Below are 21,996 nucleotides of genomic sequence, written 5' to 3' on the forward strand. Positions count from 1 at the left end.
AAAAATGTGTACGTCGAAGTACAAACATGTATGTCGAAGTACAATTGTACTTTGACGTACAAATATATACTTGGAAGTGTATTGTATATTTATGTCGACGTACAATTATTGTACTTTGACGTACATTTCTCTTTTTAACTTGTAGGTCTTCTGACTTTCAACCCAAATGGTACGCCATAGTATGTCTTTAGGGTTATCTAAAGAATGCTTCCACTTTAAGGATCAATACAGAGACCTCCCAGTGACTAAGCCAGTTAGCAGACACCCCATCCACTATACCACAGACACTGAACCAGCTATAAATTCCTGTGGCTAGAACACAAAAAAATATAAGATGCTAGATCTTTAAGCTTGGAACATGTAACTTGTTTTAAGATTGATTTTTTTTGGATGCATTACTTAATTCAGGGGCGTAGCCAGACATAAAGGAATGTTACGCACAAATGAGGGAGGGTGTGGGAGGGGGTGACCCCCTCCCGCTTATGGGGGTTCGGGGAACTTCCCCGAGAGACTTTTAAAATCATAACTTAAATGGTAGGCGCTGAGATATATTTGAAGGAATTATTGACCACTTAATATTACATCCTGTAATTTATCTGAAAAAAGCTTTCACTTGTTTTGACAGTCAGACCAAGAAGTCATGAGACGTAATAAACTAATAATGATAATAGTATGTTCAAACTTTATTTCTTCTATTTGACTTTGTGGTTTAATTTATCAAATGATAAACATTGTATGTCATTGTCATTTAGCTTGGCTTGTGTATAAATCTACAAGTTCAATTGTCATGAAAGATAAGTGCCAAACGCCATTTCATTTTTTGTGCAAATAGGTCAACATCTCCAGTTGCGTTCAGTTCCCTATCCCTGTGAACGTTCATGAGACCAAGTCCAGACATGCTCTCAGTAGTCATAGTTGACTTCAAGTAGGTTTTAAGGCGTCTCATGGTACTGAACGAGCGTTCTTCTGAAGCAGTTGATACTGGCATCGCAAGCAACAGGTGGAAGCATCTAGCAATATTCGGATACAAGTCTTCCAATAGAGCGAGCAGCGTGGTTTCCAGAGAAGGCGTAGATGAAATCTGTGTCTGTTCACACCGGAATTTTCAACGCTGACATTCTCTATAAAATGTTTCCATGTTAACTCCAAGGTCCGCCTGTGCTGCCTCTGTGCTGCCGAGAAGATTGCATTTGTTCGTTGATCATTGAGGTCTTGGGCACGATCTGGTATTAGGTACTATATGGCATATCTTTCATTTCCTTGTAAAAGCCGTTGTTGAAGCTCTGCACGTAAATGGTCCGCAAATGGTAAATACATATTATTGACCCTCCAGTAGTCAAATGCGGTAGCAGCCGCTGCATTAGAGCGGTTCTGCTGTCGCCCTTCGCGTGGAAATGTAGTTTCAACATCAACGGAGCTTTTTTAACAATGCCTGCCATAAAAGGGGATCGATGCGTTCTGCCTCGACCTGTGTTGTACGACCTCAGCTTCAATTGCAGCTTGCAGAAGATCGCATGCAGTAGCCTGAAGTAGTTTTGAGAGCGACACACACGCAGACAGAACATGCTCTACAACCACCAGTGTAATAATGAAACTAAACCGTGTAATAGCTGCTTTAAAAGCGCCAGCCTTTTCATCATTGTTTTGGGCTTTATCTTCAAGTGTGCACACAACCGTTTCAAATTAAGCCTTTAATGTGAAAAGGGCATCGGCTCTGGTTGCCCACCGCGTCTCGCACAAAGTTTTGAGTTTGGTCCTCCTGTTCATCTCATCCCAATCCTCATCACTATTGCTAAGGAATTCTTGAAACCGAAATAACCTCTTGGCTGAGTACTGAAAACAAAATGCTATTTCCTAGACGGTCGTTATCATGTTTCTTGCACAGGGCTCTTTGGACGCGTGAATAATAGCAAGATTCAAGGAATGCGTTTTGCAATGTGTATAAAGTGCTCTTGGAGCTTTTTGTTGAATGCGGGCTTTGCCACCGCGATGACAACTATAGACATGTATGCGGCCCTGTCGTACCTTGGCCTCTTATCACTTCAGATTCAAATGACTCAAAGAAGTCTCGTAAATTATTGCTTTGATTTGTCAGATTTGTGGAGATGTTTACTTATCATGGCCATTAAGGTTAACCTCCTAAGGCCATAGCCATACAATTTTAAGACTTATTTGCCATCTTTACATTTTTATTTTTCTAAATGATGTTACGCACGTGCGTACGTGCGTATCGCTGGCTACGCCCCTGTAATTATTGCAACAATTATAATATTTCGAACACAATCATGTCAATATATTTATTAAAAATACATAGTTATCAAAAAAAAAACTTAAAAAGCTTTTGCCCGTAAATTAGGTAGCACCTATAATCATATTATTAAAATGAATAGAAAATTGCCACGTTTCGCCAATGTTGAGGGATGAATAGTGCCTAAGTTGAGAAAGGTACAAATATCCTTTGCACACCTGTAACATATTAGAAGGTACATGTTTTTTTTCTCTCCCCAAAACCGGTGCGATTTTTACAGTGAACGACTACAACGTTATAAAACGCATACAAATTTCGTTGTTTCAAAACCTGACCTCTATAAAGCGTAGGAACCCGGACACCTCTTTTTTTCTTAAAAAATACAAGTATCAATGTTTGTAAATGAACTGAAACTTAATCAAAGACAAAAAATTAAATAAGCCTGCGACGTTTGAATGTTCAATATTTTAATTTATTTCGATATTTTAAAGGTAGCAAACGTGCCTCTTGTTAAGTGAATTTATGTGATTATGCAGCAACTGATATTAGTTGGCATTATTTTTATGGAAATTTTATACTTTTTCTATTATTCGGCATAGCAGCGACGCTATCACCGAGTTGGGATAAGAAATTTACTTACATTTTTGGTACGAAATTCGGAGGAACGAATTGATCTAACAGCAGCGATTATCACAACCACATAAAATATTGACGCAGTAAACAACGCGGTAATAATTCGTGTATATCCAATAAAGGACTACAAATCTCCATTCTGCAACACCAACGATGCAAATGTGGTAGGCCTTTTTTATAATAAATTTATAGTGTTTGTATACCATATATTAAATCATAAAAAATACATCAAACCACATCGTGACACTGATGATTGGCCCCACGAAGGTTCGATCCAGTTCGCGTGGCCGAAGCAATAAAACTTCCGTTTGCAGGTTTTACAGTTCATTGATGCCGTGCTCTGAATTGCCAATACACGTGGTTTCTGTAATGCAGGTTTGATTAGTCAATATAAAGCAGTGATTGATCATTGTTTTGTTGAAAATTGCAGCCTCTTGCACCCTGTCCATGGAAAAAAGTATTTTTTGTTCCCGGAAGTCTGACCACAATTTGCCCCCAAAATGCCATGCTTTTCCAATATTCTCAATAAGATGGTTATACGGTGATTATGAATTCCGTAGTGCAGATTGAACATGTCAAGTTGTCGCTGAAAAACAATTATTGTACGTTGCTTTGCTCATCTGTCGCGTATGTCATTATCATGAAAATGACAAAGACAATCAAATTTAATAGACATCATATAGCTATTCAGGATAAATGTAATGCGTATGTCAATTGATAATGGTGAAATAATTTTTATTTACAAACATCGCGTATTTATTGGAAATTTACACATTAAAGTATGTCAAGGAAATGAATGATAGCAAATTGGAGTTCAGTCTTGTATAAAGTAAGAACAGTTCAGATGAGATTATCATTTGAAAAGAAAAACATGAATTGACTTTTATTAGCAGATCTTTGTATAATCAGATGCATACGCGTATTCTACTTTATTGTATTGGGCTTGTCACAATATACTGTTAACTTAAGTAAAAAAAAACACATGGAACTTGAAAGTGATATCATGTTGCAACAGTTTTTTTTTCTGATTTGGGGGAAAGGGCCTGGCCTTTGTTGAGGGAAAAATCGCGCGAAATGCTGGATTTTGGGGAAAAATAAGAAAAGTCTTAAATACTCAATTTAACATATTTTACTGTTTTTAAAAGAAATTCAAGGCAACTGATAATTTATTTATGCAATATTTTTATATTTTCTACACTGGATCAAGTTAATTTATTTAATTAAAGGTTCACCAAAAAAGCTAAATATTTTTTTTCTTTTTTTTTGATATCATTGTTTTGGGGAAATCTCTGTAAAAGGGGAAAAATAGGTCTTCTCAAAGATGTAGACAAAACCTGTTGCAAGATATTGAAAAGTACACATTAATTTAAGGTCAATATAAAATAAACTCAGTTTAAAACATCAAAAACATAACAAGAACACTTAAGTGTATATATTTACATTTGTATATGTTTTCCAGGTAGTTTATTAAAAAAAATCATTTACTGTATTAAATTCATAACATTAAAAAGTAACATGTTAAAACTGTGTACTTAAAATTATATAGATTATTGCAAGTATAACGGGGTCTTTCACGTTTTCGTAAATTAACACAATTTAAAAGGCCGTTGTTTCAGATTCGCAAATTTTTGTTTTATTGAGGAAACAGTACTACTGAACATTTACATTGTACATGTACCATGCTCTAAAATATCCATAATATGCATCGTTTGACGATTTAAACACCTGAAAATTATAAAGTGTTGCAACGCCAAACGATTGAATAATTTGGAGAGTTCTATTGTCGTTATATTTTGTGATTCTACGTGGATTTCTTACATAAAGTATAAAATACATCCCTAATTGTGTGAGTACGGATGGCCGGGTGGTCAAAAGCGGTTGACTTTTACTCTGGGTCTCCAGGGGTCAGTGATTCGAGCCCAGTTGTGGGTTACTTTTTAGCTCACCTGAGCGATAGCTCGGGGTGAGCTATTGTGATCACTCAGCATCCGGCGTCCGTCCGTCTGTCAGTAAACAATTTGTAAACATCTTCTTCTACTAAACCATTGAGCCAATTTCAACTAAATTTCACGTGGAGCATCCCTAGGTCATGGGACAAAAGAATTGTTAAAAAAAATTTGATCACATAACCAAGATGGCCGCCATGACCATATATGGTAAAAACCTTACAAAATCTTCTTGTCAGAAACCGCTCATCAGATTTTCAAAAAATTTCACAGGGATGACCTTTGAAGGGTCCCCTGAAAAAGTTGTTCAAAGAAATTTGATTCGTCAAAAAACATGGCCGCAGGAGCTCGTTGAACTTTGCATGTTTATTCGTTTTTGCCTATTTTGTGAAAACTTTCAAAAATCTTCCACATTTTTTGTCCGATCCTTTCCAAATTTGCACAGTGTCTTTATATCAATGAGAACACGAACCCTACAAAAAATGAGCATTATTGGTCCATGAAGTACCGAATTACCTCCCCTTGAATTGAGAAAATGGTGTTTATGCAATAAAGTCCAAATTTTTCATCCAATTCTTTCCAAACTTGTTTATATATCAGATTAAAGAGAATAAATTTTCTTTATTATGGTTTTTCTTTCATGAAAATCCATAAAGGATAATTGTTATTAATCGTTGCTTAATTAATGAACAATGCGAATTATCTGTATTGATTTTTTTCCTGACATGCCGTCCCAGATATTAACCGCTTTCAGCTGTAGACTGTGCATCAATACATCGCCGTGTTATTGACCTGAAAAATTCATACGCAGTCGGCATTAACACCGGTCATCGAGACAAATTACTGATGTGAAAACAAATCGTACATCGTAGAGGATTAAATAAACAATTACATCTGATTAAAGATTGCTGCCGATTTAAATCAATTTGAGTACTTTTTGCATATATTTGATGCCGAATGGGAAGCTGTGTTTAGACTTAAGTTGAGAAAAATGGCAACGAGATACTTGCCTGTTGGTAGCTAAAGAAACTTCAGCGTACAGTTTATAATGGGTGGCCATTCCCCGCTGTAGTCTACGGGCGGGTAGTGAACTGGTTGAGAAAAGTGGAAGCTTGTGGAAAAGCGGTTTGAGAAGTTTGTAAGAAAACCCTGAATTATCAGTCTTGTGGGAAGAAGGCATTGCGTCTCCACGCAGAGGGCCCTTATCACATAAAGAATATAAGAACCATCAAGACCAACCAGGTAGGGTTTTTATTTTTTTAAACTAACACCCCGAATTTGGTCGTATTTTCTGTTGCTAAAGTTTACTGTTTATGTTGTTTTGCATCAAAAATCGGCAAGATAGATCTAGCAAATTTGCCATTTTTTTTTTATTAATAACGTATGATTCATTGATTGTGAGCTTTTAAAACATTTTGACCTTTGAATAAAGCATAAATCAGGAAAAGAATTTTAACAGTTGAAAATACGATCAAATACGCCATTTTTGCTGACTGGGACAGGTCTTTTTTAGTTAAATAAAATGTTTTATTGTCCTCAACATATGAGCCCAGCAGCAAGAAATGTTTTATTTTTACTTTTTGTAAAACAAATATGGGCAACCTACCGTAATCCAAATTCGCCGACACCTTAATTCGACGATGTTCTATTTTTATCGATTAAATGGATGATTATTGTCTTGGAATCATTTCAAAGTAATACAGCCGAGTTTAAAATTATTATTTTGTGCTATTAAACATTCATTATTTCTTAAATTATTTGCTAAATATTTCTTCATGTAACCGTTACATCGTCAAATTTGGGTCACACCAGGATACAATTATTAAGCATTCAAACAACGATTGGGATAAAAACTAGGGGAACCCATGCTGAAATTTTCAATTTTAACTGTTTAGCAGAAGCCACCATACCCAATTTTCTTAGGTGTATGTGGAGGCTTCTGGCAGCATGATTCTGTGAATATAAATGGTGACTCTATTGATTGATTCTGCATTAATTAAACATGTATTATTGACTTTTTAAAGTATGTGTGAAAAATATAATTTGTAACCACTGTTACAGGTTTTATCTGGTTCTTCAAAAGCAACACCTGCAGTCAAGTCCATGCCAGACAGAGGGTGCATGTGAATGAATTGCCTTTTGACTAACTTTGTGTTCTTTATCAAATACATGAAGATTTTTAAATATATATGTATGTTGTTTTTTTAAGAAAATAGAATCACCAGAACAGGTACAGGCACCCTTTAAATGTGTCGAATCCAGGAGCTTCTGGGGGCCTCTGGCCCCCTTGTCCCCTGGACCCACCGAGGGCCCTGCGGCCCCCTGGCCCCCAGCTTTAAGTTCAGGATTTTCAAAATATCCAACTTGGACCCCTGCAAATGCTTTGCTAAAACTTTGGCTACAGTTTCTAAAATTTGGCTACACAAAATTCCATTTGGCTAAAATGTTGGCCACAGAAATTTTTGGACAAGAGGAGCCCTGTTAGGATTGTATTTGGGTCATCTGGGGTCAGCAACTAGGCACTTGGTCAAATAATAGAAAAACCTTGTGTAGACTATAGAGGTCACAGTTTTCATCAGATTTTATTGAAATATAGTCAGAATGTTTGTCTTGTTAAAATCTGGATTGGGATTGACTTTGGGTCATCTAGGGTCAAAAACTAGGTCAGATTAAAAAAACAAACTTTTGTAGACAGTAGAGGTCACAGTTTTCATTAAATCTTTTTGAAATTTGGCCAGAATATTAATCTTGATGAAATCTGGGTTGGGATTGTATTAGGGTCATCTGGGGTCAAAAACTCGGTCAAATCATAGAAAAACATTGTGAAGAAAATAGAGGTCATAGTTTTCATATGATCTTAATGAAATATGGTCAGAATGTTTATCTTGATAATATCTGATTTTGGATCGTATATGGGTCATCTGGGGTCAAAAATTAGGTCACCGGGCAAATTCTAGTAAAACCTTGTGTAGATGAAAGGGGTCACAGTTTTCATCACGTCTTAATGAAATTTTGTCAGAATGTATTAATTAATGAAATTTGGCTTGGGATTGTATATGGGTCTAATAAAATTTAAGTTCATGAAGCAAGGTTAGTCAGGTGAGCGATTCAGGGCCATCATGGCCCTCTTGTTTTTCTTTTTTAATTGTATTCTTGTTTTTACTCAGTTTTATATCCAGTAGGGATAAAGATATACATATTTCATAGTAAAAACACTCTTTTATTAATATTTCGCCCAAACGGGCTTTATCAAAGTTTACAAACACGAATTCACTACATAGTTATAACTGTCGTATACACCAATAAAGTAAATGTTTTATAACGTCAAATATGACAGGAAATGACGTCATGACGTCGTACTTTACCATGCGATATACAATTGCGCCAAAATACATAATATACATGACATTTCGTTGTATGGTTCTTATACTTTATCAGAAATTCATGCCCATTGTAATTTTCCAAATTGAATTTGATAATAAAAAGTATTACAATAACATCATATTGTTATATCAATAATAATAACTATATTAATGATAACAATAATTACTATAATAATAATATAGATATTTACTGTACCAACCTAAAAATAATATTCACAAACTCAAAATTCCTATTTTGTAGTCAACACTATTACTATAATATCTCAACACTAATTCTTATTGACTATATTTATCAACATTTAAACAAATTGAAATGATTAATAATTAATTATTTATAATAATTTTAATTCCAATCTTTTAAATGAAGTTAAATTCTAATGTATTGTGTTCATACATATGCACACATATATACGCATTCCTTCACACTTGTACATATTCACTCATATACTTGCACATATAATTACAGGTACACAAATAAACACCTACATGTGTACATACATACACATATACATATATATATACACACCCACACATATACTCATATATACACACATACATATCCACCCTCTCACATACTTACGCTCGCATGCACTATTGTTGGAGAATTATGCATTTTGAAAATAGTTATCGTTACTTAAACTGTCTACACGAATCTCGTATTGGCCTACACTATCGCCTATAATTCTGCCATACTAAATCGGAAGCTGCTTTTGTGTTAAGTCCATTTGGAACTTCTGTCTTTAACAATTGAATCCAGTTAAGTTCTTTTATCTTGCGGTAGTAATCCGAATTGTCTCTAATATTTTGTAAAACACATACTCCCATGTCTTCTACACTATGTTGTCCGGAGTTAAAATGCTCAGCAACAGGTTTGCTTCTGTGGTGCCTTGTATCTGCCTCATGCTCCTTTAATCGTTCTTTTAGTGAGCGTGATGTCTCCCCCACATAAACTATTTTGCCACACTGTATACAGTTTATTCCATAGATGACGTTACATGCTTCACAGGTCTGCCTTTTGCTAATGGTCACTCCACTCACCCCTCCACGGTTGTGCAACCCCCTTGTTAGCATGTCACACACTACACACTTTTTGGTGCATCTTTCTACTGGATTGACCTCCCTTGTCATAGTACGATTGGTTTTTTCATGCACTAATATATCTGCTATGTTCTTGTCTCGTCTGTATGCAACAATAGGCATTTCATTAAAAACTTCCTTCATTCTATTCGACTCGTGCAGTAGAGGTAGGTGCTTTTTCACAATATCGTGTATGCGTGGTAGTTTTTTCGAGTACGTAAGTACAAGTGGAACTCTTTTCATGTTTTTCTTCTTGTCTTCACTTGGTTTCAAAAGAGTATCCCTATCCAGCTTGTCTGCTCGATCAAATTGCCTGTCAATGATCTTTCCGCTATAGCCACGTCTACGAAGATAGTGTTTTAATTTTTTTTTTTTTTTTTTTTTTTTTTTTTTTTTTTTTTTTTTTTATGGACCTGATAATCTGTATCTTTAGAACAGATTCTTTTCAGTCTAATGGCTTGACTATATGGAATGGCTTCTTTTGTTTTTCTTGGATGGCTTGATTTGTAGTTTAAATACATGTGCTTGTCTGAGGGTTTTGTGTATAAAGATGTTATTACTTTCCTATCTTCTATCTTCACGATAGTATCCAGAAATTCTATTTCTTTCCCACCAACTCTCATTTCTACTTGAATACTTTTATCAATCTGGTTTGCAAACATAAGGAACTCATTAAGTTTTTCCAGTCCATGTGTCCAAAATCCAAATCCATCGTCGATGTATCTTTTGTAAAAGATTGGTATGAACTCATTCTTCATTAGTTCTTCATCCCATTTACGCATATAGGCACATGCAAAATTCCTCCCCAACTTTGAGCCTATGGCAACTCCTTTTCTTTGTTTATACTCTGTCCCATTGAATGTTATAATATTGTTGTCAAGAACGGTGGTTATCATTTCTTCTATTGCTTTTGAAGGGATGGTTTTGTCTGTTCTAGTTTCAAGTGCTTCTCTACATGCCTCTAAGCCTTTTTGTTTAGGAATGGATGGATAAAGTTTGATAACATCAAAGATACAGACAGAGACTTGGTAACAAAGGATCAGTTTTCAACAATCATAAACTTATCTTCCAGGGATTTAACATTTAATGAAAAAGAAATTCTATCAAAAGGTTTAAAATTCATACCTACAACTAACAAATATGACATCACAAAACTGCAAAGCGATCTCTGTGAGTGGGAAAGACGCATGCGTCTTAAAGAGTATTTCCATGATAAACAAAATGATCAGGAGAAAGATAATATCAAACCATGGATGAAGAAAAAAAGTAGATTTACACCAACACCTGGGAGAGAAAAAAGTCTTGATACATATATTGACGCGGTAAAACGAGAGATACTATATGGACTTAAAGACAGAGTTCAGTCAAATATAAGTGACAAAGAATCAAAGGCCTTACAAAGCTTGCTGAATGATTCAAGTATAATCATTCGACCCGCAGACAAAGGATCAGGAGTTGTGGTCGTTAATACCGAGGACTATATCAAAAATCTGGAGAAGGAAATGAATGAATGTGATTCTTATGAAAAAAACAACGGAAAGTGTAAACATGAAGCAAGCAGGGCGGTTAAAAAGGTAGCAAATAAATTATATAGAGACGGCCTTATTGACCAGGAACTGAAAGATTACTTAATACCAAAACACCCCCAAGAAGCAAAGTTAAAAGGAAATCCAAAAATCCATAAAAATAACAATCCATACCGGACAATAGTGAATGGCATTAGGACGGCCACAGAAAACATGGCAGAAGTTGCAGAGAAAGAGTTGAATGAGTTTGTAGAAACAACACCAAGTTATATTAAAGATACAACAGATTTTCTGACAAAACTGCAAGAAATCCCCAATGAAATTCCAGAAAATACAATGCTTTTCTGCTTTGATGTTATCAAACTTTATCCATCCATTCCTAAACAAAAAGGCTTAGAGGCATGTAGAGAAGCACTTGAAACTAGAACAGACAAAACCATCCCTTCAAAAGCAATAGAAGAAATGATAACCACCGTTCTTGACAACAATATTATAACATTCAATGGGACTGAGTATAAACAAAGAAAAGGAGTTGCCATAGGCTCAAAGTTGGGGAGGAATTTTGCATGTGCCTATATGCGTAAATGGGATGAAGAACTAATGAAGAATGAGTTCATACCAATCTTTTACAAAAGATACATCGACGATGGATTTGGATTTTGGACACATGGACTGGAAAAACTTAATGAGTTCCTTATGTTTGCAAACCAGATTGATAAAAGTATTCAAGTAGAAATGAGAGTTGGTGGGAAAGAAATAGAATTTCTGGATACTATCGTGAAGATAGAAGATAGGAAAGTAATAACATCTTTATACACAAAACCCTCAGACAAGCACATGTATTTAAACTACAAATCAAGCCATCCAAGAAAAACAAAAGAAGCCATTCCATATAGTCAAGCCATTAGACTGAAAAGAATCTGTTCTAAAGATACAGATTATCAGGTCCATAAGAAAAAATTAAAACACTATCTTCGTAGACGTGGCTATAGCGGAAAGATCATTGACAGGCAATTTGATCGAGCAGACAAGCTGGATAGGGATACTCTTTTGAAACCAAGTGAAGACAAGAAGAAAAACATGAAAAGAGTTCCACTTGTACTTACGTACTCGAAAAAACTACCACGCATACACGATATTGTGAAAAAGCACCTACCTCTACTGCACGAGTCGAATAGAATGAAGGAAGTTTTTAATGAAATGCCTATTGTTGCATACAGACGAGACAAGAACATAGCAGATATATTAGTGCATGAAAAAACCAATCGTACTATGACAAGGGAGGTCAATCCAGTAGAAAGATGCACCAAAAAGTGTGTAGTGTGTGACATGCTAACAAGGGGGTTGCACAACCGTGGAGGGGTGAGTGGAGTGACCATTAGCAAAAGGCAGACCTGTGAAGCATGTAACGTCATCTATGGAATAAACTGTATACAGTGTGGCAAAATAGTTTATGTGGGGGAGACATCACGCTCACTAAAAGAACGATTAAAGGAGCATGAGGCAGATACAAGGCACCACAGAAGCAAACCTGTTGCTGAGCATTTTAACTCCGGACAACATAGTGTAGAAGACATGGGAGTATGTGTTTTACAAAATATTAGAGACAATTCGGATTACTACCGCAAGATAAAAGAACTTAACTGGATTCAATTGTTAAAGACAGAAGTTCCAAATGGACTTAACACAAAAGCAGCTTCCGATTTAGTATGGCAGAATTATAGGCGATAGTGTAGGCCAATACGAGATTCGTGTAGACAGTTTAAGTAACGATAACTATTTTCAAAATGCATAATTCTCCAACAATAGTGCATGCGAGCGTAAGTATGTGAGAGGGTGGATATGTATGTGTGTATATATGAGTATATGTGTGGGTGTGTATATATATATGTATATGTGTATGTATGTACACATGTAGGTGTTTATTTGTGTACCTGTAATTATATGTGCAAGTATATGAGTGAATATGTACAAGTGTGAAGGAATGCGTATATATGTGTGCATATGTATGAACACAATACATTAGAATTTAACTTCATTTAAAAGATTGGAATTAAAATTATTATAAATAATTAATTATTAATCATTTCAATTTGTTTAAATGTTGATAAATATAGTCAATAAGAATTAGTGTTGAGATATTATAGTAATAGTGTTGACTACAAAATAGGAATTTTGAGTTTGTGAATATTATTTTTAGGTTGGTACAGTAAATATCTATATTATTATTATAGTAATTATTGTTATCATTAATATAGTTATTATTATTGATATAACAATATGATGTTATTGTAATACTTTTTATTATCAAATTCAATTTGGAAAATTACAATGGGCATGAATTTCTGATAAAGTATAAGAACCATACAACGAAATGTCATGTATATTATGTATTTTGGCGCAATTGTATATCGCATGGTAAAGTACGACGTCATGACGTCATTTCCTGTCATATTTGACGTTATAAAACATTTACTTTATTGGTGTATACGACAGTTATAACTATGTAGTGAATTCGTGTTTGTAAACTTTGATAAAGCCCGTTTGGGCGAAATATTAATAAAAGAGTGTTCTTGTTTTTAACTTTATATTTTTAGATCCAATGTTTACATTTATAAATGTTAAGTATTTAATGACAAACTTCAATACATACCAAAATCTGTGAAAATGCCCCTTTAACATGCATATGAAAAGGACATTATAAAGCAAAGATTGTCATAGTATTGATTGTAAGAAGAGATTTAAGCAGAACTTGTTTTATATGAATTAAAAAATGCTATCAAACATGCACGTAAAAACAATTGGGATACATGTTTACTGCTATTGATATTCATATAAATAACATTAAAGTTTTCCCAAACTCATGGTTTATAGTTTTTTTTTTGCTAATCCAAAACGCACAGGCTCTAAAATATAAAGCAAATCAAATCGAACTATTAAAATAAACTTTTTTCTTGTATTACTGACTAGACAATCACATGTTTGCATAAAATACCTCAGAGATTGAAATCAGTGTTTTTTAACCTTTGGGAGAAAGGTGGGAAGTTCTTCCAGCAGGCTTTTATGATAATAAGGGAAAGGTGGCAAGTATATAATTCAAGCGCGCTTAAATGATAATAAGGGAAAGGTGGCAAGTTATTCAAGCGCGCTTATATGATGATAATGGAAAGGTTGCAAGTTCTTCTGGCACCCGATTGTATAAACAGTTAAACCGGCGGTTAACCACATACCAGTGGTTAAAAGTCGGTAACATGTTGGTTACTGGTCGGTAAGCGTTGTATACAATTTGGTTAGTTATACCGATCGGTTAAAACCCAGTTAAAACATACCTCGCTTCCCTAGGTGGGTAAGTACAAGTAACCGAGAGGTAACTTACACAAACTGGCCGCGGCGCGACACTATAAAAGCTAACTATTGACCTTCACAATTTCGACGAGTAAACAACAAATTGCAGCAACTGACACTTTATTTGACTTAAAATACAGAGCAATACGATTTCCGACTTCGGACGACGAATTTAAGGACGCACAGAACATGTTTCTTATATTCTGTTATGGGTATGCCGTGTGTGATCCGATGCATCAATGGCGCCCATGTTAAAATCATTTCTCCGAGAACAGGGAACAACAAAAGTACAAACAAAAAACAAAACACGTTCGAACTAGTATCTTACCTTTAATAATCCCTTAAAATCCACAAATAATCCATTTAATTCAATAATTGACAAGTTTGCATCCAGGGTCTTTGATAATTATTTTAGCATAGTTAAATAAAGTCCCTTATGCCATCATATCATTATATTCAAATGAGAACTCAATAAACTTTCTTCTTCGTCACATGCTACATGCACGCCATGTACTCTATGTACATTACTGCTGTTAAAATGAACCGGAGCAGTTTATCAAATGTGTCGTGTTCTGAGAAAAATGGGCATAATGCATGTGCTGAAAGTGTTGTCCCATATTAGCCTGTGCAGTTTGCACAGGCTAATCAGAGACGACACTTTCCGCTTTTATGACATTTTTGTTAAAATGAAGTCCCTTCTTAGCAAAAATCAAATTTTGGCGGAAAGTGTCGTCCCTGATTAGCCTGTGCGAACTTAACAAGCTATAATCTGGGACGACACTTTACGCACATGCATTATGCCCAGTTTTCTCCGAACACGACACAAATAATAGCCGTTGGTGAACTCAGTTGCATTTGCAGATTTATGCATACAAAGATATATTTAAACTTGAACAATGTTTTATTTGCCTATGGTAAATTCCCTTATTGTACAAGAAAGTAAGTAAGTTTATTGTAAACATAAGCCAAATTAGAAGAATAGTCTAGCATGTTACGACGACCATGTATAATTTTTATGTTACATCTAGAACAACTTGAAAAATAGACGTCTTTGTAAGCACTCTCTTGCAGTTTGGAGGCACCAGGGATTCTGCTAAATGATGCAAATCCCGACATCAATATCAATTTGTCCCTGGTCATTTTGATGAACTCATAGTTAAAATTTACACTTTATTTTATTATGAATTCATTTGTAAATGAATTTGATAAAAAAAATTACATGTCACTGTTTATAAGCGTGACACTTCGCGCGAAAATTACGTCATTAGAAAATGCATTGTGGGAATGTTTTGGTTAAAGTTACCGGTGGTTAAATTCCACTATGCGCGGTTAGGTTACTTTGCAGTATATCGTGTTTATACAATCGAGTTACCTTGAAGGTTACTATACCTGAATAACCGCAAACTTACCAAGGTTTGAATGTTACCGAGCGCTAACTTTAACCAGCGTTTATACAATCGGGTGCGGAAGGCTTTTATAATAATAAGGGAAAGGTGGCAAGTTGTTCCAGCAGGCATTTATAATAATAAGGGAAAGGTTGCAAGTTGTTCCAGCAGGCATTTATAATAATAAGGGAAAGGTGGCAAGTTGTTCCAGCAGGCATTTATAATAATAAGGGAAAGGTGGCAAGTTGTTCCAGCAGGCATTTATGATAATAAGGGAATGGTGGCAAGTTGTTCCAGCAGGCATTTATAATAATAAGGGAAAGGTGGCAAGTTGTTCCAGCAGGCATTTATGATAATAAGGGAAAGGTGGCAAGTTGTTCCAGCAGGCTTTTATAATAATAAGGGAAAGGTGGCAAGTTGTTCCAGCAGGCATTTATAATAATAAGGGAAAGGTGGCAAGTTGTTCCAGCAGGCATTTATGATAATAAGGGAAAGGTGGCAAGTTCTTTCAGCAGGCTTTTCTGATAATAAGGGCAAGGTGGAAAGTTTTCATTATATTTTTGTTGATAAGCTGTAAAATACAGTGAAAAATCTTAATTATTTTATAACACTTTCATGCTTAAATTTTACTGGTCATTAGTTATTTATCAATGCTGTGCTAAGAGTGATGTAAATATTAAAAGTTGGTATTTCTTCAGCGATTTATTTAGCCCAATTGAATTGGGAAAAGTACCGGTACCATTCCAATTGGGAAAATTGTGCGCCAAAAACCCTGAAATTTTGAAAATTCGCATCGTTAAGTCTTCATATTACTTTAAAATTGATAACTAAATGTTTTCAAGATTATATTTACTCAGGTTCAAGACATAGAGCAGTGACATACATGCCAGACGACCCAATCTTGGCAGGACAGTCCCGCTTTTGGGCCCTTTGTCCCGGCATCCCGATATGAGACGATTTGTCCCGACATTCGTAAAAAACGATGTAAGGTCTATAGGTCCCCAATAAAATTCGCTATTCAAGCTCTGTTTCGCTAACACTTACCACCGCTAATCCCTTTATTGCCCCCAATTAACAATCCGATTCTACTTCTCGTGTGTACCAGTGTTGTTTATGACACCTTATCAGCGATTTATCGGCTAATTATTGATTTTATCAGGCATTTACACCATGGTGGTCTTCAAGATAGTGGTCGCTTATTGCTATCGATAGTTGTATTATAATGAAATAAATGTTGAAAATGTGTTTGTTTTTGTCGTTGTTTGAAACGGTTTACAAAACAATTGTTTTGTAAAATTAATTCTACGTCATTAATGAGTCTTTTACATTAAATTTTTAATTCCAAAATAGCGGGATAATCTGAATGTGCAATATACCAAAATCGCAACAAACAGTCCAATAAGTGATACCCATCCTGTCTAGTGTAATTGGGTTTAATTGTAATAAAAACAATGAGGTGCTATGCATGACAGTTTCACCCTACTCCAATTAAGCTTAAAACAACGAGGTGCTATGCATGACAGTTTGACCCTACTTCAATTAAGCCGTGACAATTGACAAGTAAGTTTACTGTAACCCGTACTTTCAGTGTACTGGATAGCCTTCCCTGCGTTAATGTTTGCCATTGAAAGTAATATAATGAGTATTGTTGTTGTTATGTTCCAGATTTTGTACTCTAAAAAGATGAATATTATCTTCGTTGTTTGCTATTGTCTTATTTAATAAAACTGTTATTGTTATGTTTTAGATTTCATGCTTCATATCAGATGTTTTATGTCTTGAATAAAAGTATCAAGAGTTTTTGTTAGTACTATACTGACTACAGTAAAGGTGGAATGATAGATCGTTTTCGGTGTCCTGCTTTTTGGTCAAATGTCCCGACAATTTTTTATGGAATGTCCCGCTTTGGACCTAAAAAATTCTGGCATGTATGAGCAGTGATTCATTTTGCTGTGCGTCCTGCGTGCCAGACGCATGTTTTTTTCTGGGGACGCATCATTCTCAAACATGTGCGTTTTCGGGACGCATTGTTTAAAAACTCTGATTTTCAACATCGTCAAAGTTGTACATGATACTGAGTACGATTTGTGGATATAAGCAAAACACATGTCAACACTGTTTTGAAAAGTAGAACGGAAGTCTTATTCCTACATTAGGAATGTAGTACGCATATTTTGATAGGTTGAAATATATCAATTATCCAATCAGTTACGGCGTTTTATTTAAAGTTAATTGGACGATTAATTTGCTGTCCCGGATGGTAAACAAAGAAAATGCGACCAAAAAAAGCTTTTCGAAATTGATCCTGAACAATTTAAACTCGCTGTGTAGATATTTATCGATAACGCAGCCTTGATGCAAACTATGTGGTTTAAATATGAAGAATAAACGGCGGAAAAAACAGTTTGCATTCTTCTGTTGTGTGCTGAACACTTATATTTATTTAGGAAAGCAATGTTATTATACTTTTCTGGATTAATTGAACAGTGTTGGTGTTTCTTTAGTGACAATTAAAATTTGCAATTTCTGAAATAAATAGCATCTTTTATTTGTATACGGTACATACATAAAAGTGATACAGGTCGTACAGCATTCCGTCCTATGTTATACAGAATGTAAGTACATATAACAACACAGACATCTGCTAATTATACTGCAGGATGTGAGAGGGTTTTTTCTATAAAGAATAAGGTCTTGACCAAACTCAGTAACAGGTTAACTGTAGGGAAAGAAGGCAAACTCATGAGTGTGAAGTTGTGCAATTTTGCCCTGAATGAATTTGTGGTAAAAGCTCTCCCTTCCCGTCTGTAGATCTGCCATAGTCATTAGCACTTTTCTATGGAATTCCATAGAAAATACTATGGAATTCTACGGAAATCGATGGAAATCCATGGAATTGGATGGAATTCCATCCACTTGCCAATTTTCCATCTGAAGCTGTTATGGAATTCCACGGAATCTCGACTAAAATTCCATGCATTTCCACGGAATGTATGGAAAACACCATGGAAAGTTGGACTTAGCCATTTTTTTCAACGGAAATCATTATGGAAAATAACTTATACATTTTCTTGGATGGAAATCAATGGAAAATAACTTAGAAAATTTTCGCTGGTTGTCTGAAATGTATTTGTAGTTTAATACATGTATGAATTTATTTGCATCATGTATTTTGTATTTAAAAGAAAATGCAATAAAGATAATTATAAATTTGTTCTAGAAATTGGAACAGTTCTGGAACTGTTCCATATTTGTGTTCTAAAACGTATGTTCTGGAATTGTTCCAAAACAGTTTTTTTAGAATAAATCCAGAACATTTGTGGAAAATGGCTTAGGACTGAAACTGTTCCAATAATTTCAAGAAACTTTTTAGAACATTTCAAGGACAAAATATGGTCGAGAAATTTCTAAAAATGTTTTAAAATGTAGTTCTAGAACACATCTAGAACGCTTTAAGAACCAGTAAGTTCTACAAAAGTTATAATGGGGAATAAGAACACATATAGAACACCTTACACTTACAAATAGCCAAATAGACTTCATAGTAGTGACAGCAGCAGCAGCAGTAGTAGTAGTTGTTGTAGATGTAGTAGCTGTATTAGTAGTAGTAGTTGTTGTTGTTGTAGTAGGTGTTGTTGTTGTAGTAATTGATGTAGTAGCAGTAGTGTTTTTTTATATCAGTAGAGGTTGTGGTGGTAGTAGTAGTAGTAGATGTAGTAGCATTAACAGTTTCTGTAGCAATAGTAGTAGCAATAGAAGTAACAGTAGTAGCAGTTGTTGCAATAGTAGCAGTTGTTGCTGCTGTTGCTGCTGTTGTTGTTGCTGCTGTTGCTGTTGTTGTTGCTGCTGTTATTGTTGCTGTTGTTGTTGGTGGTGTTGTTAATGCTGTAGTAATTAAAGTAGTAGTTCTGCAGATGTAGGAGTAGTTGTTACTTTCAAAGCAATTTCTACAAGTTTAAATTCCTTAACCCTGTCCAAGTGGTATACACACTGTTTTTTCTCAATATCAAACTCAGCCAGTCCAGGTTGTCAAATAACAATCTATCTGATAACCCCAGCGTGTGCTTTGCATCAGATGTTGGGTATGTTTGCTGCAAATCTATTGGTTATAAGATATAACAGCCTTTTCTAATTGGCTGAATTCAAATACAGAAAGTTTACCTGTTAGATTGAAACATGAAACATGGTGGACAATGTACTGGTTTAACTTGTTAAAATAAAGTTAAAGAAATTTAACAAACAGAAGAGTTCATGAGTTTTTCCATTAAAAACACTTTCTTAAAATACTTATGTATTTATATCATTTGGAAAGTGACACGAAATATTGCTAAAGAGTGATGCATACAGTGTTTGAGCAGTCTGTCTAGGAATAGAACAACAACTGAAGGTTTGTGATTTTTATTATTTCTAAATATTCCTTTAAATTTAATCTTCTTATGACATTATTGTAGACCTTTTTATGTGATATTTGAGGTTTTAGTATGGCAAATATCAGTTTAAAAGCAGCTGTCAGCCAAATTTTCACTTAGTGGAGTTTGCAGGTTGAAAAAGGAAGTAATAAGACCTATGTGGAGAAATTAATAACGTTGAATGTAGTATCGGAATTTTATCATGCAAGGTTATAGAACTGAGGCTAAGGAAGTTTTGTACTGTGCATGGTGAGCACTCAATGCTCATTAATGGTGTTAATGTTTATTATTATCCCCCGCCCTAGGCAGAGGGATATTGTTTTGGCGTTGTCTGTCCGTCCTTCCATCCTTCCGTCTGTCCGTCTTTCCATCCGTCCGTAGCCATATCCTGGAAGTGCTTTGGCAGATTTCATTGAAACCTGGTTCGAGTATATATATGGATAAGAGGATGATGCACGCCAAATGGAATTGTACACCATCTGTTAAAAACAGGGTTATGGCCCTTTGTATCTTTAAAAAATGCTTGTTTGAGTGTCAAATATAATACTTATGTGTCCAGAAGCATATTGGCGGGGGATATCAATTCAACGTATTTGCTTGTAAATAAAAAATTAAACCAATGGAATTGGTTTTTAGGTATCTGAGTGTGCATTTTCATACCAATAGAATTACACATCATTCTAATTATAGCAATAATAAATTTGTACTAATCATACCAACAAATTAAGTTATGCTTAGTGCTTTGCGATGTATTCACTTTGTTTTTAGTTCTCTTTCTAAAGACCATTTAACACCTTAATATTTAAAACAATTCATGAATTACGTTCCCTATACATTTTCATTATGTGCTTTAATTACCATTGACCAGTTGATGGAAGATACTGCAGAGTTTGGCAGGGAAATAATCCAACAGCAAAGCGGCTCTTTAAGCGCATTTACCTAGAGGACTTACAGGGCCACAAATTCATGGTAAATATTGTCATGCCCTGGGCTAGATAAGTTATTTAATGTTAACCACCTGAAAGTATTTTGTCTTTTTGGAATTCAATATATTGGTCTAAGTCAGTTACACTTTTCTGGATCCTGGGATAACTTTAAAAGTTCTATGTATTTTTTCATGAAACTTGAAACATGAACAGATGACAATAAGGACATTTTGCATGTCATTTCATGTTGTTTACAATGCAAGAATTCTGGTTGCTATGGCAAAAAATATATTTAACAAACTTAAAATAGTGAAGTTTAACAAGTAGGGGACCATATTGCTTTGAAATCTCTTGTTATAGTTTGAATGTAAATAACTCTTTGCTTTAGACATTTTTATGATTTTTTATTCTGTAGAGCACATGTGAGCAGTATACAATTGTACCTCATACCAAAAAGGACCCGGAGGCAGTGACTGGTGTTCAATATTCTCAGAAGAAAAGGAAAATGGCAGTGGAAGACTTGGACAAACATTTTTAAAAACTAGCCTCTGTGTTAAGCCTTGCAGTCTGTGGCTGTTGACATGTTTTATTTTGGTAAATTCTTGTATAAAAAAGACCAGTTATTTATTTTGTGAATTGTATTTTGTGTTTGTTTTTTGTCTTAATTTAATTGTTTTTTTTTAATTTAGGAATTTGAAACTTGGATAATTGAATAAAGTCCATGTTCAACAGTACTGAGCATAGTATAATAAATAACAAATTTACAACAGTTGTTTATTTGTTATGTATTATTATTAACTATGCTCAGTACTTGAAAACTGGCTGTCTGCATGGGAATTTGTTTTCTAGAAAGTTGGTTTCAGACTTAAATATTTGAAGCTAACCTTCGGAACTTTTCTAGAATTGCACTGGAACACATCAACTAGAACTGAACTTCTGTTATCATACTGAAAGTGTTCTAGAATTAATAAGGAACAGTTGTTGAAAGTTAAAATTTATGTGAAAAAACTTTAGAACAATTGTGCGTGATGTGTGTGTGCATGTAATTGTGTGTGTTTATGAACATACACTTCAAAACCGTTATTTCGAAGTCGTCGGGACCGTTAAAAAAACTTCGG

The 21,996-nt window shown here is 34.8% G+C and overlaps 1 long non-coding RNA gene across 1 annotated transcript; it reads left to right on the forward strand.

Moving 5' to 3' along the window:
* The first annotated feature begins 19,477 nt into the window (after positions 1-19,477).
* Positions 19,478-21,522, forward strand: LOC127871203 (uncharacterized). The gene is made up of 3 exons (XR_008045215.1): positions 19,478-19,930; positions 20,821-20,921; positions 21,294-21,522. It is a non-coding gene; the product is annotated as an uncharacterized LOC127871203 (long non-coding RNA).
* Positions 21,523-21,996: the final 474 nt, after the last annotated feature.

The sequence above is a fragment of the Dreissena polymorpha genome, chromosome 3 (assembly GCF_020536995.1).
Source record: "Dreissena polymorpha isolate Duluth1 chromosome 3, UMN_Dpol_1.0, whole genome shotgun sequence".
NCBI lineage: Eukaryota > Metazoa > Mollusca > Bivalvia > Myida > Dreissenidae > Dreissena > Dreissena polymorpha.